The 24,824-nt window shown below is 31.0% G+C and overlaps 2 long non-coding RNA genes across 10 annotated transcripts; one reads left to right on the forward strand and one right to left on the reverse strand.

The window, feature by feature from the left end:
• Window positions 1-1,241: 1,241 nt before the first annotated feature.
• Window positions 1,242-4,650, forward strand: LOC145013146 (uncharacterized). 5 transcript variants are annotated; one of them, XR_013664855.1, is made up of 3 exons: window positions 1,242-3,396; window positions 3,519-3,630; window positions 4,516-4,650. It is a non-coding gene; the product is annotated as an uncharacterized LOC145013146 (long non-coding RNA). The 5 variants fall into 5 exon arrangements; XR_013664854.1 differs by having other exon boundaries at window positions 1,242-2,323; window positions 2,485-3,630; XR_013664856.1 differs by having other exon boundaries at window positions 1,242-1,843; window positions 2,485-3,630.
• Window positions 4,651-6,249: 1,599 nt separating this feature from the next.
• On the reverse strand, window positions 6,250-9,070 carry LOC145011906 (uncharacterized). 5 transcript variants are annotated; one of them, XR_013664319.1, is made up of 8 exons: window positions 8,729-9,070; window positions 8,393-8,486; window positions 8,004-8,279; window positions 7,615-7,833; window positions 7,049-7,097; window positions 6,743-6,818; window positions 6,457-6,596; window positions 6,250-6,370 (listed from the first exon to the last, which is right to left on the reverse strand). It is a non-coding gene; the product is annotated as an uncharacterized LOC145011906 (long non-coding RNA). The 5 variants fall into 5 exon arrangements; XR_013664321.1 differs by having other exon boundaries at window positions 6,250-6,596; window positions 7,747-7,833; window positions 8,729-9,069; XR_013664318.1 differs by having other exon boundaries at window positions 6,250-6,596; window positions 8,729-9,069.
• Window positions 9,071-24,824: the final 15,754 nt, after the last annotated feature.

Consider the following 24,824-nt stretch of genomic DNA (forward strand, 5'->3'; position numbering starts at 1 on the left):
GGCTAAGATTTGGTCCCCATATCTCACAAAATATAGGTGGTCTCAAATGAACCTATATATATATATATATATATATATATATATATATATATATATATATATATATATATATATATATATATATATATATATATATATATATATATATATATATATATAAACAAAAACAATTTCCTAAAAAAACATAGGTACCTAATCAACAAAACTACCTAGTTTTGGTTTGAATTTCTAAAAACAAAAACAATTTCCTAAAAAAACATTACTACGTTTTCCTTATTTACTTATAACATTGAATTAGATTTCTCCTTGAATTTCGAATGATTCAAAATCATCGTTGTGAAAAACATCAACTACACAAAAAAACAACTAACATTGAAATTGCAATCCACGGGAAAAAAAGGGTAAGAAAAAAACGATTTCACGGACATCACAATTCACAAGAAAAAAAAAAGAAAAAAGTGCACCTGGAGTAATTACGATTTCATAGAAAAAAGAGTTTCTATTGATTAATGCTTCTCATTTCCATTTTGTTTTGCTTTTATTGATAGTGTGACTAACACGCATGTGATTGGTACGATAGGTTTGTATCCACCATTATTTCTTCTTTATTTTATTTTTTTTTCAATTTCCTTGTCGAAATTACTTTCTCAATAGTTTGTCCCCACATCTGTATTGTAAATCTGTAATTGGACAATCCGGAGACCTGACTTAATCACACAAACATATATTATATTCAAGAAAAAAAAGTAGTATCATGAATATATCCGTGAAATTGTTTTTTCTTGCCGTTTTTTTCCTGCGGATTACAATATCAATCTCTGTTGTTTTTAGGTAGAGTCGGTGTTTTTCACGACGATGATTATTGAACAATTCGAAAATCAAGGAGGAATCTAATTCAATGTAATAAGTTAATAAGGAAAACGTGAATAAGAAAAACGTAGTAATGTTTTTCAGAAAATTGTTTTTGTTTTTAGAAAATTAAACCACTAATCAAAACTATATAGTCTTGTTGATTAGGTACCTATACTTATATACTGTATATTTATTTTTTTCCATATATATATATATATATCATTACCTACATGTTAAAGATCTTTGCTTATGTCCACGTCGACGACCTTCTTTCCTCCTTCAATAACAATACAAGTGGCGGCAGTTTTTTAATGTTTTGTGGAACTGCCTGCTTCATCCTTACCTCATGCTTATACATAAAACTTCAAAGGTTGGTTTGCTTCATTTATTCTTTAACTTATACGGCCTCACCTGTTTCCTCCACACACCACCGCCTTAATTAGGTTTCCTAAAAGATGAGTCATTCTCTCTTTTCCAATGCCATTTCCCTTTGCTTCCACCTCCTGTTTCGTTTTTCGGCCCCATATCGCCGCTTCATGTTTTCCTTTTATCTCTACTCTTTTTCTTAGAAAGTCATCCTTTCTAAGCATTGTCTCTTGATTTCTCTCTTGACGACACCTATTATTTGGTTTGATGCGCCCTAAAGCTCTTACATCAACAATTTGTTACGTCCAGCTTCGTTTAAAATTGCAATTAAGGCTTATCAGCAAGCTACTTGCAAGCTACTTCATTTGATGGTTTGTAATCCGCCATTTGTTCTTTGGTTTACCCTAATATTCTCTCATGAGCATCAATGGAATTACAATTTTTTGGGTTTCAATTTTGATTGATCCTCTTGAGGTTTTTGATATGATTTTAGTTCCACTTTTATTTTTACGAAGATTACAAGAGAGTCGGTGCTCCAAAAAAACGATGAGGCCCGTCTAACAGAAAGTTTCTGGAATCGCTATCACAGTCCGTTTTTCTCTGTTGGTCCCTTTCTTTCTTCAAGGTAAAATTTTACATCTTTTCTGATGCACCGATTTTCCTTTTCATTCTGTTGTTGTCTCGATGGAACAAGAAGATCGAAGACGAAGATAGAGATGGTGACCTGCTTCGTTCCTCCAATAAAAAAAAAAGCTTTGGGCGGCTATTTTTAACATATAAGTCCGCAAGTAGGCGGCTTGTTCACATAACTAATAGATGGTAGGCTAGAGGCGTCGCAATTGGGTTTGCCTTGGATTTTGGTCCAATTGATAGCAACGGCCTTTTTTGTCATCGAATTCTGTTTCTATCTTTGTTAACAAATCTATTTTTGGCTGTATCACCGTTTACCTATAACTTCAATCAAGTGCTTCTTCCTAAATAAGTGTCATTCTCCTGCTGGTAATTTTGTAACTTTTGTGGTTACACACAACGCCTATATATGGCAGCTTTGTTGTCAGATGCTATATGTGGCATTTTAAGTTGCCTTAGGTCTACTCCAATTTAAGTAAGCGGATTATTTTTTTCCCAATAAAATCAATCGGTATTCATAGTTAGTGTATTCTGGTGATTACAATTGCGATATTTATTTATTTGTTGTGCTTTTTACTTTTCGCATTACTAGAGTTGAGACTTTATTGATTTCGTTGCTTCTGTTCTTCTTCTTAGATCTGCAAATTATTACTACTTTCATTTATGCAATCGTTAAAAGATGCTCCTTGTCATGCCTTCCTGGCATGAAGATGCCACCTCAAGCTTCCCTATTGAAACGTGTGTATTATCAATCGCCCCATGTTTGGTCCAGTTTAGGTGATCGACTTCATGATAAGGGAAGTGGTTTCTTTGATTATGATTTGTAAAATTGTCACATTTAGGGGTTTGGAAATATATTTGTTCCTTTTGTTGCGATTTGACATTTGATTGGATTTGGCACAAGGTGATTATCTCAGTTTGGTGATGATTATGCAAGCAAAATGAGATGTGGGGCAACTGACTTGCCTTAGTCATATCCCAAAAACAATATTCAGTTATACCCAAGCAGTTGATGTTGAAATTTGAAAGAAAGTTTCACCATGCATACCAAGTGTTCGATAAAATGCTTGAACCAGGGCAATTTGGTCTTTAAAGATCAATACCATCCGATCCTTAAAGGGCAATAACAGGGCAACATGGGAGATATTTGAGCCGATCAAGGTTGTTGATTTTCTCATGTAACGATAGTTGGTATTGACACATGGATAATGATTTGTTTTATCAGACAACTTGATACTTATATAAGTTGTTTCTTCCTATGCATCTGTATGTTTCTTTGACCTTTAACTATTTATCTTGTGAAAAAGACGTAAAAACCGTGCTTAAATGCGAAGTAAGTCATAGTAACATAAGTTTAAGAAGATTATATTTAATTTTATCTTAGTTTAAGTTTATTTATTGTGTGAAAATAGTTTATCATGTCAAAATATTGGTAAAGCAACCTGCATGAGTTGCTATTAGCATTAGGTGAAGTTGTTTCGGTGTCTATTTAAGGATCTTCACACATTGATGTATCCAACATGACTGGAAAAGCAAGGTTGCAAGCTGGTTAGACCTCCTTTTTAAATAGAATATAATAAAATAAAAATTGAATCGTATTTCTTAAATTTCATCTTCTTTCTACGCACATAAGGACTAAAAAAACACCTTTTCCGATGTCCGACTTCAAGGTGGAAATGGTGCGGGAACCATGACGGTACCTGGTGTGGACATAATGTATAGTATGTGGATTATGAACGATAATCATTTCGTAAGGTACCGGTGAAGAAACTCCTTTAAAAGGTAAATACATCTGTCTCATTATATCTTATCACTATTCATATTATATAAGTTCTATCTTTTGCTAAAAACATTTGATATATAATTATCCCAGTTTTGTTTCCAAATGAGTTATACATCAAATATCATGCCATTAAATCCGAACAAAAGAAAATACATCTGTTACTCCAGAAGATCATAGACATATATAGGTTGAGAATTCCTTAAATGTAGTTTCATAGATAATTTAGAGATTGGAGCTTCATTTTAAAAACTAAACATGAGTTTAATACCTAGCAAAAACTAAAACCTTAATATAGAAAAGAATCGGGGTGTTGTTTATGATCCAAAAGTGGTGGCTTCCATGGTTGAAATTTTTTTCCCAGGTTTAATGACACATACTTTGAGTTTTGGTTTTCTTTCGATCATATATCATTGATAAATGCTTTGACGGTGTATTGTAATCAAAAGGTATCCAAATTAGAATGAAACTTTTATCTATTTTGCAATAAGATTATGTTACTTAAACAAATTATAATGATATCTAATTGCCATTTTATATATGGGTACCATATTCAAAGCAAGCTTCCTATGATGTTTCTGCTGAAATATAATTAACCAATTATGGATTTTAATTGGTTGAGGAAAAGTCATGCCAACAACCACTAAAGATCTATTGCAATAGGTATGTCCATTTGGTGAAGTCAAAGAGATAAACGTTACCTTCTTTACATAAATAAAACATAAAGAACATCATTATTCTTGTAGAATCTACTATTATCCTTGCACCCAAAGCATAGGTAGTAATACTTCCTTTTGTATATCTACTGAAATTAATATGTAAGCTTGATTTTCTTTTTGTATATTTTGTATTTATTATATTAACTAAGTAAGAAAATGAAATTTCAGGTGCTTTGTAATGGAAAATAGAAGGAAGAAGATGCACCCATTCTTGTTCTGGTTGTCGCTTCTTATTTTGGTGTTTTCTTATTGGGGGAAATTTTTGAATTAGATCGTGCTACTTTGAAATCTGATGGTGTTTTTCGTAGCAGTCCGAGGGGTTGGTTTACTTTTGGACATGCTTCATTTGCTTTGCTCTTCTTCTTCGGACACATTTGGCATGGTGCCCGAACCTTGTTCAGAGATGTTTTTGTTGGTATTGACCCAGATTTGGATGCTCAAGTAGAATTTGGAGCATTCCAAAAACTTGGAGATCCAACTACAAGAAGACAAATAGGCTGATATAACATTTCTTTATATATATATATATATATATATATATATATATATATATATATATATATATATATATATATATATATATATATATATATATAATGAAGAGTACTTTGAATATTTTGTGTGAAGATTATATGATGCAAGGGAAAAGAAAGGGGATCAGATGCAGTGGAAAAAACCTCTAAAAATATTGTTTTCCTGTATCGTTTACTCAAGATGTGGATTGCGAAAAAGGTAACAAATTGGTTCTTTAATTCCTGTTACTATTGCATGATTTTTGGTAAATTATTTTCTATTTAACATCTTTAGTCGCCTAATTTTTAACTAGCAAATACACTCGACTATTTACAAGGTTCGACATAATATAACTATTCCATTTTCATTTAAAGGATTATTGAATAATTTGAAAAATGGATGACAAAATACAATCTCTGTTCTGATGAGCTTTGTCCCCTTTATACTATTAGGATCAATAAAAAATTATATTGTATTAATAAATCATCTTTTCTAGAATCACTTAAAAATAGTTGATTGATCAATTCTTTAGGGGGCCGTGATTATCTCAGCCCAGTAAGTTACCTAGTGTATATATATATATATATATATATATATATATATATATATATATATATATATATATATATATATATATATATATATATATATGGGAAAAGTGAATATATCCTTAAGAGTATATAAGCTTAGGTACTCAAACTCATTATAATACGTCATTTTGTTTAATATATTCATTATAATGTTTTTAAACTTCAACCCTTGACTTGATTTACTTTCAAAATTTTCGAAATTTCATTATTATCTTCCTATTACATCACATCTTTTTTTCGAACACCTACTAGGCTATATATATTATAGTTCAAAATGAAAATTATGTAAGATGAATATAAATGTGAAATTGATAAAAATCTTGAAAGTAAATCAAGTTAGAAGTTGAATTATAAGAACATTGGACAATTACAATGTATATATATGATACAAAACGATGTAGTATAGTGACTTTGGGTACCTAAGCTTATATACCCTTAAGGGTATATTCACTTTTCCCTATATATATATATATATATATATATATATATATATATATATATATATATATATATACACACACACACACACACACACACACACACACACACACACACACACACTAGGTAAATTTAAAGGTCGTCCTAAGGACGACCTGCTATGTAGGAGCAAGACATTTCTTATTTATTCCAAAAAAATCATTGTTTAGATTTAATTTTCAGTAGTATATACATATTGCAAAATGAACATATTTATATACAGAATTTTTGATACATAAAAGCAAACAAACGTCAGAGTTCAAACCTCAAATTAGATAGTTTAGTTAATGAACATAATATATTTAACTCAACACTCTTATAGTTAGAGGAATTAACTTTGATTCTTTCCATACTGCATCCACAAGATTAACATCATACAAGTATGAGCTTTGACCAACGACCTTTAATTCATTTACAGCATCAGAAGAAAAAAGAAAATGTTCCTTCACGAATGGAAAAGCAGTGGCATTCAGACACAATCATAGGAACACATGATAACACTAACAAATCAAAAGAGTATAGATATTACTCATGGGCATGATGCCAATGTTGTCAACAAGAGCTAGAACATCATTAAGTCATTCAGTATGCATTCCTGACCAGCAGTCCCATATTTGCAGTTTGATTGTTTTCCATCAAGCTCAATGGTCCTTGTCTTAAACTAAAATACTATTTTAAGTGTCACGAGCACACAAATCAAATTTTAATGTTATAGTTAGGTAGATTTCTCAATGTATAACGTTCGAATAAGAAAAACATTTGAAAGTACAATGCTATCATTAGACAGAATCTACAATTAATTACAAAATATTTACCTTCATAATCATGAGAAGGTCTTCATCAACCACTCGTGAATAAGTAACTTGAGGAGAATCAGGAGGTTCCAAATTTCTTCATATTAAAACAATAAGAAAGGGTCGTGAAATATGGTATCACAAAGTTACCTCTAAAACCTAATATAACAACTCAAAATGGCTAATTTGAAAAAAAGATTGAAGCTTTTTTTGTTTGATTGGAAAAAAAATACTTAATGTTTACTACTAAAAAAGAACTGCTTATGGTCAAGAATCTGTCGGAAAAATACAAACGAAAAAAAAAGTACATAGAGTAGTTAACGGTACCATTTCAAAACACTTCTAGCAGTTTCATTTATATTGTCATTTTTAAGTCCTACATTCATAAAATACAAAAAATAGGTTAATATTTAAGCACAAAGATGATGGAATAGAGTTGATAAAACTTAAACTGGATCTTGAGATAGTCACACATTTTCTTAACCATATTATACTTCTCTATATTTAGAAAAATGGCATTGCTTATGTATTCATTTATATAACAGACCATGTGATTTATAGCATCATCAGAAGGAGAAATCGGATAATCTATCTTGAAAACCAGAATTACAAGTGTAAGCATTGTCAGATTCTAGATGATATGATTCAGGGGTGTGCATCTCCTTTTTTACTATGATGTTTGATCTTTGGGATTTATATCAATTTAAAAAATATGGGATTTACTCGATATTTTACCAACTCAATTTCTTTCCGGTTTGAGGTTATGAATGTATTTGTGATGAATATATCATCATTACTTGTTTCTACAACCAATCCAGTACAAGTTTTCATCTCTACTTACTAAACAAATATTACCATACAAAAATTTGAGATAGAAAAAAAAAATTAAGAACCTTGACATAGCTAGAAGAGAAATGTATACGGTTCAACTGAAACTATGGTAGAGTTCGAGTGAGAGCAAGAGGAAGAAGGTTAAAAGTTGGACTTTTGGTGGACTTTAAACACTAAAGGCCATTCTCTTCTACCTGATCTCCATTCTCCTCAATTAATGGATATGAAGTTATGCCAGTACAAAGATTGTCACTCTCATGATGGTTAGGATTATATGTCAACTGCAAAAGAGGCACCGTAAATCCATCATGAGAGTGGCAATCAAACATTAGAAATTTAACATTTCTAATATAATTTGTAGGTTTGATCCAAATTGAACCTAAATTAAATTCACAATGCCAAAAAAACACAAAAAGAGAATCCCATGTTAAATTAAAGAGTAAATACTTACATACAACATTAGAACCTTTTGATCCCTTCTCTTCCTGTATCTCAATCCGTGATAGTATTTGTACCTTTAATAAAGGAAAGAAGACACTAAAAAAGGCAAATGGGATGCTGGCCAGCCAGAATGGCAGATATGTCGAATCTGCAGCTTGATTATAGTCAGTGGCAAGTGTTCTTTCAAATTAGCAGGAGGTGGCGATGCAGAGGAAAAGAAAAGCACGAAGTCTACCTTTTTTCAAATCTTGACGATGTACTTGGGAGCATTCCTAATTGGGGAAAACTACAGCAGAGAAATGAGATGCTAAAATCCTCAATCGGTGCATCATAAAAGAACAAAATTGAAGGGAAAAAAACAAAAAAAAAAAACGTTGGACTTGAAAGAAGAATTATTACCTTTAATCAGAAGCCAAGAACCAAAAAGCCCTAAAATCAAAACTAGAGATCATTTGGAAATCGGTCTTAGAACAACACCATGCACAACTTCATGCTGCAAAGAAACACCAGTTTCAAAATCAAACAAAGATGATACATGAAGAACTAAAGAAATCGAAGTTTTCTGATGGTAGTATCTAGGAGAGAGAAAAGAAGGTGGCGATCGGTGTGCTGCGGTGCTGGCCGAGAGAGTTGAACATCGACTTTTTAGGGTTAGATAGGAGAGCGTTAGGGTTACTATCGTGTGTATTTTGTGATAACCAAGCAATAGAGGATATTGCTGGAAGAGAGAATTACCTGAAGAAGAAATCCAATGTTTGGAACCACCATCACTCATTAAGAAATAAATAGAGAACCAATAACAAAAAATGCTAAAAATCCTCAATTTCACATGAATAGAATAGGAATGAGACAGGGAGGATCAGTTCGAGTGAAAGAGGGAGCTTAATAAACTCGTCGGGCAAGTGACCTACTCAAAAATCAAAAACCGAAATCTTTTCCAATAGAAAAGGAAGAACATAGGAGGGGATGTCGTCTGAGCTTTAAATTCTAGTCGATTATCTGTGAGGTATAGAAAAAGAGAGAAAAAAGGAGTCTTGAAGAAGCAATTAAAAGCAGTGGAAAAGACGTATTGTGGGATACATGTGTTAAAATTTAAAAATATGATGGAGGATTGAGACGGTGGGATACAAGCGTGAGATTTAAAATTAATAGTAGCAACCAAAAAAAGAAAATATGGTGAAATACCTCAAAATTTCAATAAGATTCCTCAAAAATCCAAAGAAAATCTACATTAATTCTTAGAAACCCACTTTCCTTAACTTTTAGAAAAGGTGATATATATATATATATATATATATATATATATATATATATATATATATATATATATATATATATATATGAAAAAATGATTATACATTACAGCCCCACCTAAACTTATGTACTAAACATCATCAAAATAAGTTATTTTACTATATAAAGATTGCGATTAAAGGATTCATGATTAACATTTGAAGATATAGATTCATGATGTACACAGTAGTATTGATAAGGAAGCAAGAACATCGACCATCTTCGACCTTCGTGACGGTGGAAAACAATAATGTTCACTAGGGTGAAGTAATAAACGATAATGAAAAAATGAAAACAAGGATGGTAAAACGATAATGGAGGGAAGAAATGTTATTGGGGACGATATATTACCAAATGAAAACCAAATCGAGTTTAATTACTAAGTTAAAACGAAATATTTTAGAAAAGGTGATTTGCTTTTATATATATATATATATATATATATATATATATATATATATATATATATATATATATATATATATATATATATATATATATATATATACTAGCCGTTTACCCGCACAAATCAAGGGGCGAACAATATGAAACACAATTATAATAAATTATATAAGCATTTATATGTAAATCTATTTATTATAATTGTATAAAACAATTTATACGATTGAAAACATATATTGTAGTTATTATCATGTATAACAATATTTAAGTAAATTACATATTTAAGCCCTTAGTACATTTGTATTTGTAATTTCCATGCAACTCTTTTTTCTTTATATTTTTTCATTTTTTTTGATGTTGTAATTTTTTCATGTATTTGAATAAAAATAAAAAAAAATAAAAAAATTAGAAAAACCATAAATAATCAAAACTATAAAGAAATAAAAAAGGCTTAAAGGCCAACATTATATTATACTCTAATATAGTATACACTTTACGCTTTTTGAAAAATTCAAAATACATTAACAAATTGAAGGAAAAAATAATAATAATAATAATAAAAAACTTAGAACCGAGATTAGTTTACAACATGTGCTCCATTCACAAAAAATTCATATAATTCATAAGGAAATCATTCATCATCTTTTATATCCCTTCCAATTGTACCCCTACTGATTACACATCATCTGTAAATAAATAACCCATCTCTCTATATTTTTCGCCAATAAGCATTTGGTACATATAATGGACTTGACTGAGAAGCCTGCATCATCATCACATATAAGCCTGTTTATTCAATAGGAAAAACATGTGCATTCTACTTTTCTTCTGTAAAGCTTGTATTTTGATCTCTTTAGTCAACCACTTCCTATAATTTAACTAAAATATATAAATTAATTAACATACTAAAATATAAAGAAATACAAAGATACTAAAGCAAAGTTCAAAAAATCATAAACTACCATAAAAGTTATAATGGTACATAACAAATAAGGAAAAAAAATGCTATTTGTGTTAGAAGAACACCACAGTTTCTGTGTTTCCCCTTCAACACGCCTAATATTTAAAATATTATATTCACAATTGTGAACCCTCTCCAAAGTTCTAGATCTGATCTGGGTTGTCCATGAAACTAACATACCGGACATCCTCGTAAAATGCTCCTTCAACAACCTCTTGGAAACCTACATTTGATGTTTTAAAACGTATAGAAAAAAACATTGAATCATAGATACACAACATAACAATTTTATTATTAGCTTACTCAAATCTGATTCACGGTCTAAAAAGGAAGAAATAGGTCTTCACCTTTACTCAAAGTTCATTGAATGAAAAAAAATACCAGCTTTGTCTTAAAAATTCCACAACATCTTTATCCTGCATCCATAAAAAGTTATTGATAATCAGCATCTTTGTAGGCACAAAAAATAACTTTCAGTTCAATATTTCAAAACAAACCTTTATGGTTCTGATGACAACATCAATATGCTCGATATTATAGAACTTATTTCATTCCAAACCTTTAAAATACATGCATATCAGTGAAACCGATCAAAAAGAGTAAGCAGCTCATACATTTACTCATATATGATATGTTTTAATTAGGGTTCCTTGTTCCTGCTGCCATTAAAGTAGAGCATAGATACACAATAGTGATACACACACTAAAACAAAGAGAGAGAGAGAGAGAGAGAGAGAGAGAGTTAACCCAATTAGTTAAAGTATAATGGTGAATAGGGGAAAGTATGTTAAGATTTCCAACAATTTGCCCATTTAAAAATACACCTACTGTAACTCCTTTTGATGGCTTTTTGGACTCTGAAGAGACTGCATCAACATTGTAAATAGCTTGCACATATATGTAAACAATTTAACATATAAATTAATAAGAATAGTTATGTTTCCATCAAAAAACTGATTTTACCTTTATGGAATTGCTGGCAGGAACCACAACTGCTTTCGCGCCTTGTCTAATATTATCGCCTATTCTGTTAGCAAGTTCTAGAAAGAGTCTGTTATGACAATAAACTAAATTACAATATCTTCACATCAAAGTAGTTTAAATTATACCAAATACAACTAAAGAGTATTGCTGACCAGAAGATACCTTCATCAAGTTGTTCTTAGATTCTTAGCCACTTAAGACCAGATAACGACACCATAATTGCAATAAATAAGCTTCCTTTGTGTCATCTACTTCTCAAAGCAATTCCAGCAAGAATTGTGCCAACACGTAATCTACAAGATGACTACAGATTACCCCTAAAACAAATTCAATGAACCTTTGACATTTACGCATCATAGTGGCAAATCAGTAAACATTAGTGTAAAATTGAGTTAAAACAAAAGGAGCTTGAAAAGGTAAAGGATTTTACTGAGACTACCTAAAGAGTGAACTTCATGCTATGATATCAAAAAAAAAACCCTAGATTTTAGAAAATCCCAATCACACATGCAATTGAAGTTAAAACCTAATGAGAAAAAAGATAAATTCAAAGAAATGAGAAAACATAAATAAGAAAGATAGAGGGTGATTGGTATGCGTGTGTGCGAATAAACAACATAAAGAGAGAGATATACTTGAGCGTATAGACAAAATCAAAAAGATATAAACAAAATCGAGCCTGTATAAACCACAAATTTCAGAAAATCCCAATCATGCCTGCAATTGAAGTCATAAAAAAATAAGAAAGATATAAAGTTAAAGAAATGAAAAACCAAAATTAAAAAGATAGAGAGTGACTGGTGTATGTGTGTATGTGTGTATGTACAGAGAACATAAAGAGGGTGTGTGTATGCAAAGAGGGTGTGTGTATGCATCATATGAACAAATGAGAAAGATATGCAAATGGCAGAAGGGAGGAACCGTGGTGAGCAGTGACACGGTGGAGATGTGAGCACCGTTATATCTACACAACCCATGTACATGGAACACCGACTTTCATTTATACACAACAAAATCCCGTTATTCCATAAAATCAAAGGAAAACTTGAATAAAAAGGAAGCACACGAACCTTGAAATCAAACAAACAACCGATAATGGCGTTTGAGTCGAGTGGTGGTGGCTGTGAACATTGGTTAGGGTTAGGGTTCTCAGATGCGACGACTTTGATGCGATGGTGATGAAAGTATATCATTTCTTGATTATCTAAAGTATCGGTGATGCTTCTCATTTGTGGTGGTGGTAGCGGGAACGCTCGATTTTCTGATTTGTTGAGTTAAGAAGGAGAAGCTAACGATCAAACATCCACAATAACAGTGATGAAGGGACAAAGGGTGGCCTTCGATGCAGGTAAGCGATGTTGTGATTTTTTTGACCAGTAAATGGGGTGGCAGTGGCAAATGGGTTTTTTGTTAGGGCTTCTACTTTTCATTGAGAGAAGGAGGATGGCGGTGAGTGAATGATCCGATGATTGTGGTTATTGGTTTCTGGTGTGCGGGTGCGAGTTTTGACCTAACACTAAGAGAGGAAGTGAGGAAGTTGCATGGAAATTACAGATACAAAGGTACTAAGGGTTTAAATATGTAATTTACTTAAATATTGTTATACATGATAACAACTACAATATATGTTTTCAATCGTATTAATTGTTTTATACAATTTTAATAAATAGGTTTACACATAAATGCTTATATAATTTATTATAATTGTGTTTCATATTGTTCGGCCGTCATTTTGCGCGGGTAAACGGCTAGTATATATATATATATATATATATATATATATATATATATATATATATATATATATATATATATATATATATATATATATATATATATATATATATATATATATACACGCCGTAGACCCGTGCAAAACGGCGGCGAAAAATAGTTTCTCATTCGGCAATAAGTTCTATACGGAAACATGTTAGATTTCAAGTAACACAAAACATATGCGTATTGTTATCGATTAGTTTTATGGCAACAAATAAATGTAACCCTCGAAATACAAAAGAAAATAAATATTTTGGTGTGTAGTATACGTTTATAGTCCTTTATTTTAGAAATCAGGACACATCCATACGAAGTGACTTGCTTATACCTTTATTGGTATTGATAAAGTTAATAAAAGAGAGAATCAAAGTTAATCTTAATAACCCGGTTTGCTTGATACATATAAGTCTAAACGGATATATCCTATTATCCACTTTACTATTTAAAGTTTTAAACCGAAAAATAATAAAATTAATAAAACCATATTTTATGGAACATGAATAACAAATGGAATACTAATTTTCTATTAGTCATAAATCATACATAGATATTTTTTCTTAATATTAAACAAAATATTTGATTTTACAACTGATTGGTCAATTTCGATTAGAGGGCATAAATAATAAATAAAGCTTAAAGAAGTTACAAATAAAAGGGCATATATAATGGATTATTTGTTTTATTTTAATTGGATAAGAGATTTGATCAAATTTTTGGAAGAGATAAGATTTCAAAGGTAATCAGATTAAAATTTAATATTATTTTATTCATGATTAGTTGTACTTTACACTTAGAGAGTTGAACATCTTAAAAAAATAATATTATTTTATTGGATCTATTTATAGAAATAGTAGGATTTCTTTTATAAGTTAGTATATATATATATATATATATATATATATATATATATATATATATATATATATATATATATATCTTTACTATCTTATAAAAAAAAATCTCACTATTTCTATAAATAGATTCAATATAATAATAATATATTTTTAAGACGTCCAAACCGTTAAGCTAAAAGTAGAAGTAACAACCAATAAAATAATATTAAATATTTGACTTAACCTTAATTAGATTAAATAGTACAAAAAATAATTCAATATATACAAATATCCTATGCATATAAAAGATCTATTTTTATTTTGACCGGACTTTTTATTTTTTTTCCCTCTTATCTCTGCTTATCTTGAATTGTTCCTTTTCAAAATTTGAACTATTCTATGAATATCGTTTTAATTTGCCTACATTCAAGCTTAAATATCTTCAATTCCGGCTAATCTTCCCTCATATCTCACCCCATCTTTACAAATCCTCTCTAGAAACCATAAAATCACAACAACTCGAGGCTTTCACCATCATTTTCTACAAATTCTCTTAACCCTTTCTCTTTATCTAGCTGATGAATACAATCACCACTCACCACAACCTACCAAAAATAGACGACAGTGCTTCCATCTACACCCACCGATAGACGATGGACACCATTGTTAAACCTTAGGTGACATCTCTCTCTCTCTCTCTCTCTCTCTCTCTTTCTCTCTCTCTCTCTCTCCGAACAAACACAAACCATTGTCAATCATCGTCTCTCTTTTGTTTTGATCGAGGGCAGGTCAGGTTTATCTCATACATCTGGAACCATTTCACTATCTCAAATCTATGATATGATTCCCTTAATATGCTTTTTCCTACTTCATTCAAGACATGTGAAATGAACGTTACGGAAGCATCAAAGAAGAATATTATATGGTTTAGGATTTGTTTCTTAGGTATGGATTTAAGTTATTTTTGTAAGTTTTTATGGGATTCAATTATTAGGTTAATTCTAATGCTATGTGATGAAGCTATGTTTTAGGACTTATTGTTCTTAGATGTTTATAACTTTTCTTTTCATGATTATTCTATCTTTAATGTTGTTTTTTATTCAGTTATGTGGACTCAAATGGCTACCTTTACGGGACTAAGTTTATTTGCTTCTTTAGGAAAAACTATCCAATTGTTGGTAATGACTATTTAGTGATTTGTAGGTTTAAAAACGAGAACAAATGGACTAAAGAAGGTTGTTGACTAAAGAAGATTATATGATGAAATGAACAGATTTAGACATCTAGATATGTACATAAAGTGGAACAACATGTTCCTGACTTTCACTTTCTCGTTATTATGTTCTACCCTGTGTTAGTTTTCGGCAAAGTCTTTGAAGAAGTCGGACGTTTGTAGAGTTGTTTATGCTTGATGATACCTATTCTGGTATGAGGATCAAGGATGGTGTGACAGGTAAGATTAAATGTCTTTGTGTTTACTCTGGATTTTTTTCCAAATATGGGCGTAAATTCATATTTGTTGAAAAATTATAGAGTATTGTTTTGTTAAAGCATGCCTTATAAAACAATTGTTGCTCACCAATTGTCTAATGTGACAAAAGGTAGCTGGGAGTCAGTCATGCTCTTTTTTTTTTTTTTTTTTTTTTTAGATTCTAAACTAGAGAGTAATTAGTTAATGGGCTATATGGAAGGAGAAATATGCTTTTTTTTTTTTTACTATAACATCTTACTTTCTTTTATTTAAGTCTTATTAAACTTTCAATTTTTTTCTTATTATGGTATTGTACTTAGTAAAACTCTACCTACACATTCTTTTCTTTGGATGATATTGCTATTATTGAGTAAAGTTTGAATGACAATGATATAAGAAGAAAAAACGAAAGGATGGATTGCTATTTCAACTAATAATTCTTCCATTTGAAAATACATGTACGAATGGATCATAAAATGTTCTCGCTTTGATTTAGGGGTGGCAATTTCAAACTCAAAGTAATAATGTACATTATCGATATATAGTGTACTCATAAATGGTATTTGCTAATGCATTGCATGTTCACTGTAATATAATATGTTCTCGAAAAAAGAAACAATTCACAAAACCAAATTATATGCGGTCTGCCAAATAGAACTTTTAGAAAATTATTTGCAGCCGCTGCTTTGCGCGGGTAAACGTCTAGTATATATATATATATATATATATATATATATATATATATATATATATATATATATATATATATATATATATATATATATATATATATATATATATATATATATATATAAAAGATGCCATCCTTGAACACATGAAGATCCAAATTTAAATCCAACTCCAAATACATTAACCAAATCAATATAAAATTCCAATAACCAAAACAAATGATGATCTAGTCATAATCGAAGAAAAAAAATTTGAAATCTTCGAAGAAAAGCCAATGTTGGAAATTTGGGTATTGACGAAAAGATGATCATGAACAAAAAATGAAATTAAGCTAAGAAACCCAGATTTGAACCTATTAACTTGTTACATTTCCTCTAATTAAATTAAACCTAACTTTAAACAAATCAAGTCAGTGAATGGAAGTCCAAAGGTACAACAGAAAACTCAAACGAATTAAATCCAAATTTAAACAAAATTCAATCTTTGACTGTATGTTCATCAATGTTTAGACCATCTTCAACTCACTTCCATTTTCCCCCCAAAAATGGAGTAAAAAATGGAACAAATAATGTTTCATCTCCAACCCTACTCTATTTTTTATCCATTTTTACCCCCAAAAAATATATTCCTAGGATATTCTATTATTCAAACTTAAATAGATTGTCAAACATACCCTTCTACTAATTTAGTTTTAACAAATATATAATCTATATTTTTTTTTCATTACATTAATATTAAATACAAACGATTATGTTTATAATAAACTTATAACTAAATATTATACATGCATTTATAAAAATATTACACATACACACTTTTAAATAAATATTAAATAAATAAATAATAGTATTGTTACTTGTTTGTTTTTATTAGATTATTATTGTAATATATAAGTTAACTACAAGTTTAATAGCATATCTTATCGTGTTTGTAATATATATATATATATATATATATATATATATATATATATATATATATATATATATATATATATATATATTATGGAAATGATTCTTAGTAATAGTAAACTGACAGATTTTTTTGGTAAAAATGTCCCTCAACTATATTTGGGTATTTTATATTAATATTCAGATTTTGATAGTATCTTTTTGGCCTTTAAGTTTTTACCACAAATATTTGGTGCATTTAACACTTTTCGTCCTTAAATTCAAAACTTTTATATTTTTGCGTTTTCATTAAATTTTTCTGCTTTTTGGTTTTTTGCCACAAAAATTTACTGAGTTTGACACTTTTAGTCCTTACAGTCAAAAGTTTTAAATTTTTGATGTTTTTGCCACAAATCTTTTATGAATCTGACACTTTTCGTCCTTGTACTAAAAACTTTTATATTTTGACATTAAAAAAACCTCCTTTTGAATTTTATCACCATATTTTCCCAACTTTGACAACTTTAACATTATTGCCACAACATTTTTGAATTTTCATCAGTAGTGTCCATTTTTTTTGTTGTACACTTTTGAAATCTAATTTTAGGGGTTGTCGACTTTAATTGGATGATAAATTGTTGTGCTTGTTAAACTTATTATTAAACTTTTATGCTTATTTATTTATATTCTAACGATTAAAGTTGTATTTATAAAATTTTGAATAATTTTCTTAATAATTAATGATCTCCGATTAATCCATGTCTAGCCGATTAATCCCTAGATCCCAGTCCACCGTCTAGCTAACGTCTAACGTTTTTCGCAACCTTGGTTTTAATTATAAGTTTTTGTAAAATATGTTATCGTTTTTTAAAATTTCAATATGTATTTAAATTTTTATATGAATTTGATGAACAAAAAACAAACTTTATATTTATAATTAATTAATATAATTTAATATATAACAAAATATTATAAGTATTAAATATTATATTTAATTTATAATTAGTAGATAAAAATGAACTAGAAATGTAAAAAATATATAACAGAGAGACTATAGCCGACAGCACAAAGTTCACCCCCATTTTAGGAGAAACGAATAGTATAAAACCATATTTGGTGTAATACTATTCATATCCCCTAAAATGGGGGAATAAATGGGAGAGGGTTGGAGAAGAATAGGGGAAAAAATGAAGAATGAAAGTGGGTTGGAGATGCTCTTAACCTTAAAATCCAAAAAACACAAATTCCTCTCAATTGGAAGATGAACAAAAAACACATAGGAAGTGGTGGACCCAGATGCTAAAATGGTGGATTCTTTCTACACAGAAGATGAAGTGGTGTCATCGCATTGTTTAGTAGCCATTCAATGTTGATATGAGGTTACAACAATATCGAGAGAGGGGAGGAGAGGTAGAAATACCTTTGTACAAAATATAAAACATAAATCTGGAGATCGCAAATTGAAAAAGGGATGAATCGACTATATGTACCTTCTTATTAGGGACAAATTAATCAAGTTATTGGATTTAACACACAAACATACACAGGGGATGCATTCCTTTTTTCCTCTCCAAAATCATAACAAAACATCTGGGTTTTTTTGTTCATCTGGTGAAAGGATGAAGAAGTATGAAGAAAGGAAGTGAAACGGTTCAGATGAGCACCGGAACCCCAACATCGCCCTTGCAATTGTCCCCTCTCATTTTCTTCTTCATTTTACTCCTCTCCTTTTCACTTTCTCTTTCATTTTCGAAATAATCTTCATTTTGGGGATGAGCACAAAACCTTTCATCGAGCGTTGCTGAAGATCGATTATCATTTATGAATCTAAAATATGAAGAAGAAAGGGAAAGAAGAAATCGCACGAAGCTAATGTATACTCAAGTTAAAGACTCTCGAAAGGATTCAATGACATGACTATGGAGGAAGTTTGGTTGATCAGGTTATACATTCAATGTCAGATCTGGGGTTTTTTAGTTTGAGAGAGAGAGCCTTCTAATTTTTTGTTTATTAAAATGAATAAATAATTATTAAACTTTAGAAAAATGAATTTAAAAATAAAAAACAAATACCTAAGGGTATTAAAGTCATTTCAGTTTACAGAGGGACCAAATCCGCATTGAAACTAGCTCAAAAAGACCATGAATTCAAAAAAAACAAGGTTTTGACTAAACCTTGGAAAAAATGCTTACCATAACAAGGACCATTTTTGCAATTTTGTCTTAAAACGATAATATAATTAAAGGGTGAAACAAAAATATGTTTAAATATGAAGTGTTAGATGCATAAATCATCATAGTATATTGGCCACTCAATGTATATTGAGTGATCAATGTAAGGCTGTAGGGAGTGGTCAAGACCAACCCACCGGAAAAACACTTCCAATTCAGCGCTACGTCAGCTCCACCACCAACTCACTAGATATTGGAAATGGTTACCACTCCATATATATATATATATATATATATATATATATATATATATATATATATATATATATATATATATATATATATATATATAATCTTTTTCTTTTTCTTTTTCTATGATTAAACTAAATAAAAAACATAATTTAAAACATAAATAAATATTTTAAAAATAAAACCACATTCACGAATTAAAAACATAGAAATTTAAAACCTAAATTACTAAAAAAACATAAAACATACTAAATAAAACCTTACATTACTTAAAAAACATAAAATTTTAAAACATAAAAAATCATAGAGAAATATTACTCGCCGTCGTTGTCATCAACGGCCTCATCCGTCTCGTCGTCAGCGTCCTCATCTACCTCGTCGTCACCACCCTCATCTTCCTCATCTTCATTGTCATTTGCCCTTCGAATTGTCTTCCCATATGTGCTCGGTTAAATCGTGACATAGATTGTGATGTGTTTCACAGTTTTGTATTTCCAAAACCCTTAAGAAGTATGTTGGGCTGCCAACTTGTGTTATTCCAGTTGGATTAAGTATACCGTTCGCGATATATGGACAAATAGCCCTACCCTCATTCTATTATCATGTTATGTAAAATAACACAAGTAGTTAACATCGTCGTCACTTTTTTCATATCCCATGTTCGTTCTGGATGTTTGATTATATGTCACTTTTGTTTTAGGACTCCAAACGCTCGTTCAATATCCTTCCTTGCAGATTTATGTGCTAACTAGAACAATTTTCGTTTTTCATCGGCTGAAAATGGATATAACTTGAAAATTGTAGCGTACTCTGGATATATCCCATCACTTTAGTAATACCCATACTTATATTCATTTCCATTCACAACGTATAACATGTTTGGTACTTTACTCTGCAAAATATTGTTAAATAACAGAGACATTTGGAGCACATTTAGGTCATTGTTTGACCACGCCATACGAAAGAATGCATGTCAAAATCATAGGTCCTGTGAAGCAACCGCTTCTAATATAATAGTTGGGACCCCATGATCACTTCTCGTGAATTGGCCACACTATACATTGGGACAGTTTACCCATGCCCAATGTGTACAATCAATGCTACCAAGCATCCCTAGAAAACCATGTTTAGCTTGATGCACGATATACAACTGTTCGACGTCACTTTTAGTCGGATGTCACAAGTATATGTCACGCTAAATCTCTATAACATACTCACAAAAAAGATATGTATAATGTCTATCCATCCTCTCATACATTCAAATACTCATTTGACGAGTCTACGACTATGCCATAACCCAATGTCTAAGAGTAGCCGTATATTTTTGTATTGTAGTAAAACCACGTTTACCTCTAGCATCCCATCTTAATTGGAAAACATGTAATTACGTTCCAAATCTATAACTACACGTAAGAATAAATTTCTACTGATACAAAAACGTTCTTTGAATTTCGATAGATCATATAAACGTTGTTTTGGAAGGTGACAAATACTTACGTGGAGAGGTGGTGAGGCCACTCCCTCAAGCCTAATTAAATTGAAGTGGTGTAGCATCTTTAACGAGTGTTTTGGCAAGAGAGGTGGTGAGGCCACTCCCTCAAGCCTAATGAATTTTAACATACGTTGTTTTATGGTTAATTCTTAAAATGAATTTTTAATTGTCGTTTTGTGATAATTTTCAATTTTATTAATTGATTATTTCAAATTTTTGGTTATAGAAAGTAATTAATGTGCTATTAATTTGTTTTCTTATATTTTTCAAATTTTAATATGAATTCAAAATTGTCATGTTTCTTTCAAACTTCGTTATCATTTTAAGCCAAATGGTTTACATAGGAAAAGCAATCCAACTTTGTTGTTTTCATTGATAAAACTAAAAAATGTGGTTAACCAACAAATATGGCAAAAATATAATTATATCTCCATAGTTTGTTTTCTTAGTATAAATTGAATTATTTATTTATTTATCCTTTTTTTTATTTATTTTGATATTTTATTTTAAAAAATACTTAATATTTGCACCTTAATATTTAATATTTTCTTTTTAAAAAATACTTAACATTTATGTCTTCATATATAACTTTCTTTAATCAATCCGTGTAGTACACGAATTTCACATCTAGTCAGATTATATACTAAAGTATTATCTTGAATAAGATTAGGAAACCTAGATGGAGAGGAATATTGAGACAGCTACGATTGCAATGCAATGGCATCGGCATACAAGATGCCCGCTCTTTAGAATAATTAAAACTTTTAATTTAAACAAAATATGCATAACATAAGAGCATCTCGGATGGAAACATATTTCATAGCTTTTTACTATTCCATTGACCACTCATAACCATTTAATATCATTGGAGTTGCTAGTTTTTTGTGTATTTAGGCTATTCGGAGTAGATGAGATTTGCACGTGTGAGGTGCTGACTTGGCACCCTCGAAACGTGTGAACACTGCCCCTAGGGTGAATGAGTTGGGTGTGACATGACTAGTAGGACGGACAAAGATATGCGTTTTGATGGATGTGCTTAAATTTGAACGTTGGCATCTTTTTTACCCTTTGAAAGGATTTAATAAAAAAATCTATTCATTATTAATTTAATTACTCCCTATATATACATTCATTTTACACATATTTTTCAAAACAAAACACACACTCTTTCAAACCAAATACACATTCAACAAAAAAATGGATAACTTTTTCGGTGCAATTTCTTCTTCGTCCAGTGATGATTCTGAGGACGACTTGGTTTTGCACGCACTATTGTCTGCGACACAATACATGGTACGTGAGAGGGGCGAAAGTTCAAAACATTGAGAAGAAGCATAGAAAATGGATCAACCAAGATCATGTGGCAGTGTTTATATGATCTATCGAAATTCGAAGAACGTTTTTGTATTAGTAGAAATTTATTCTTACGTGTAGTTATAGATTTGGAACGTAATTACGTGTTTTTCCAATTAAGATGAGATGCTAGAGGTAAACGTGGTTTTACTACAATACAAAAATATACGGCTACTCTTAGACATTGGGTTATGGCATAGTCGCAGACTCGTCAAATGAGTATTTGAATGTATGAGAGGACGCATAGACATTATACATATCTTTTTTGTGAGTATGTTATAGAGATTTAGCGTGACATATACTTGCGACATCCGACTAAAAGTGACGTCGAACAGTTGTGTAACGCCCGGGTTTTCAGGGCTAAGCATTTTTGTCAATGTAATAGTCTAGGTCAACTATTGTAATTCTTTTTGAAGTAATAAATTTGAAATATTTGAGTATTATGTGAATTATGTGTGTTTATGTGTTTATTATTTAATTATAAATGTATAATTAATAAAGAATAAAAATGAGCGTCAAAATTAAAGTGTGAGATAATCCCGATATCTCTACATAAAGTTGTAGAATATGTCTCAAGGTTTCCGTACATATAAAGAATGCCGAAATCCGAGCTATAACGAAGAAGTTATGGCCCGCCGAAGTTTTACGGCAAAACCGGCACGACACCGGGAGACGTAAATAGTGAATTTACGATAGAAGACTTTTTAGCCTTAGCAATCTAAACAAAAGTCGTAGAATATGTTAAACTAAGAACATCGATAAAAAGAACGCCCAAATCTGACTTCGTATGAAGAAGTTATGATTTTTCTAAGATTCGGCTTAGCAGTGCACGGCCTGAAACTCGAATTTTAGTTCGAGCGGTTTTTGGCTTACGCAACGTAAATGAGAGTTGAATATCTCATTAATAGGAAATCAACGGTAAAAAGACAGACAAAAACAGAGTCCGTATGTAGAAGTTATTAATTTTACGCAGCCGTTTAACAGTATAATCTCCTTGTACTGTTAAATTTAAGATCGGTCGAGAATTAGCTGACGGTGTCAAAATGAAAGTTGTAGATCTTATTATTACCTACGCGTGGATATAAAGAACGTCAAAAATGGAGGTCGTATGTGAAAGTTACGGATTTTAGAAGTCGGAAGTGTGCTGTGCGAAAATGGGTGATGTGGCACAATCTTGGCCATTGCTTTCTCCCCAAGGCTTACCACCAGATGGTGACATGTGGCACCAAGTTCAGCCACATTTCACCCTATAAATACCACCTCTCCCACCCTCATTTTCTTCACACCTTTCCCATTCTTTCTTCTCTTTACTCTCTCTCTCTCTCTCTCTCTCTAGAACCTCTCTCTAGCCCCGAAATCCCCCGAAAAGCCTAGGGAACCTCCCTAGCACGAGGCGGAAGCCCCGGAGTGCTCGAAGGCTCTGAGAAGAAGAGCTTTTCGTCTCGGGAACGCTGCTCCAAGCAAAGCCCGGTTTTCTATAAAACCCGCTGTAAGTGAGCTACGCCTACGCTATTTTTAATATAACTTTTATTTAATTATAGTAACGTTATTAGGAACTTATAATAAATACTTGGGCTATTATTATGGGTTATATAAGTATTTTTTTGACGCTTATATAATAATAATAATAATAATAGCTAGACTATTAATTAGTCTCGACGAATAATAAACTAAGCTCTAGTGGTAATAATACTAGGTTTCGTCGAAGAAAAAAATTCTTTTTAAGAAGCGAAGCGCTGTCTGAGTTCGGAATCACCACCTTTTCCGGTGAGTGCATAGTTACTTTCAGCTTACACATAGATATGAAGTATTTTATATAAATTACGTGCTATGTGTGCATATTATCTGAATACTTGGTATCTACGTTAGATGAACGTTGTTATACATGTTTTCAATGATTTAAACTGTATATGTATTTTATATCTACGAAAATGTTGGGGTAAAACATGGGTAGATGTAATAGGTGATGTGTGATAAAATGATGAGAGGCCTCGATGTTGTTGTTGTTGATCCAGTCATCTAGCGGAGTATAGATGACGACCACGGACTCTTCTAGACAGTCCAGTGGAACACTAGCAGGCTCGCAACCTGTAGGTGTTGTGAACGATGTGTTCACCGGTGTACTCCATCCCCCACATGGTTGCCTATTAGGACATTTATTGCTGAGGAATCCCCTTAGCAGTAGTGTTCGTCCCGATGATGATCCTTAGGCTAGGTCCCTTATGATAGGTGTTTAGGGACGTAAAGTGAGGATAACGGGAACGGG

This window comes from Lactuca saligna, chromosome 8 (genome assembly GCF_052625555.1).
Source record: "Lactuca saligna cultivar CGN05327 chromosome 8, ASM5262555v1, whole genome shotgun sequence".
NCBI lineage: Eukaryota > Viridiplantae > Streptophyta > Magnoliopsida > Asterales > Asteraceae > Lactuca > Lactuca saligna.